Below are 1,695 nucleotides of genomic sequence, written 5' to 3' on the forward strand. Positions count from 1 at the left end.
TTAGTTTAATTAAATTTTAATTCTGTGTGTCTTCTTAGTCACTTGTCGCTTTGTTAAGCTGATCCCTGAATTAACAATTTTCTCTTATGAGTTAAACACCATATGAGGACGGAGCCTTTCTTTGTGCGACGTTTCGCTTATTACAGCTTTTTCAAGTAATAAGTGAAACGTTGTACAAATAAAAGCTCCGTCCTCATATGGTGTTTAACTCGTCAGTCTTGTCGGCAACTGCTACTTTCATGAAAATTTTCTCTTGTGTGAAACGGGTGACAGATGGATGTTAACTAATGGTAGCACTGAAGGTAATGCGGTTGCCAAACGTGCACATGGTGGGGGGGGGGGAGTTGATCGGTGATCCTCATTTCGCTGTATTCCCTGGGTGACTTCATCTTGGTTGAAGCCAAAGCCTCCTACTTGCACTACTCGACATTAATCCAACAGTCATTCGCCAACAGCTTTGCACAGAGCGAGGAGCCTCGGCACATGATTGATGGCGCTAATTAAGGTGATTAATTGAGTTGGATCCAGTCTGTATATAGCTGGTCTGAGGCTGCAAGTCCAAACGATGACTTCCGTTGCGAGAAAGCCAAATATCAGTTCAAACAGGACACGAAACCGAGTGATGATGTATGGCTGGTGGCCTTGCTCAATGGGCGACGAGGGAGTGTTGGCTGAAATGCTGGTTGACTGATGGGTTTTGGCTAAAGCGTGGGTTGGCTGACGGCTTCGTTGGCTTACTGTGAGCTCAGTGAACCCCGGTGTATATCTGGTCGTACCGGGAGGAAGGGAAAGGGACCTGGTATTGATGTTTACTTTGCCAAAGCTGCACCCGGTTTACTTAATGATTGGTCGTATGGTTGGCATGGTTGTTCACTTCATTGCCGTGCCAATTCCGCAAGGGCTGTTTACTATGGACTGGTCATTTTGACCTACCTCTCGGTATGTGACATCAGCCAGCAAGAAATCCTGAATGTGACCTTAGTGCTTAAGTGAGTTTGGCTTTGCACTAACTCAAGCAAAGAGGGGATTAATAAAATCGTCTGAGTAAAGAGAAGAGAGAGAAAGATGAAGAGAAACTGAGGAATACAGATAGATGATGATGACGAAGAGAATGAGAATGGGGAATGAGGGTGTGGAAAGGAAGAAGGGGGGCGTGTGGAATGAACGAGGGAAAGACAAAACAAAGAAGGAGGAGAAAGCAGAAAGAAGAGAACAGTGGGATAGAACTGGCTGGGGAGAAAAAAGGAGGACAAGGGGGAAAAGAAGGAAATAAGGATAGGAAGTAGGAAGAGGAGAAAGAGAAAAGGAAAGGGAGAATAGGACAAAGGGTGTGGAACTGACTGGCATAAGAGAAAGCTAAGATGGTGTAGGAGAGGTTTTTGGACATGGAGAGGAGGTGGGAAGAGATGGTATTTATTCTGATAAAGAAGAAAGAGGTTGAGAAGAACCGGGGGGAAGGAGAGGAGGAAGAGATGAGGACAAAAACAACGAAGAAGCGGAAAAGAGGCAGAGGAAGAAAGGGAATTTCAAAGGAGGATAGGTATGAGGAGAAAGTATAGGACAAAGAAGAGGAGAAAAAGAGCGAAAAGAGGAGTCAAAAGAGAAGTATGAGAGAAAAAAAATCAGATGTGGTGAAATGCCTTCTGGGTGCCACATGTCGGTGCCAAAAGGAGGAGGGTGGGTGGGGTGAGGGGG

Source organism: Oratosquilla oratoria, chromosome 28 (genome assembly GCF_046742065.1).
Source record: "Oratosquilla oratoria isolate Oo_2021 chromosome 28, ASM4674206v1, whole genome shotgun sequence".
NCBI lineage: Eukaryota > Metazoa > Arthropoda > Malacostraca > Stomatopoda > Squillidae > Oratosquilla > Oratosquilla oratoria.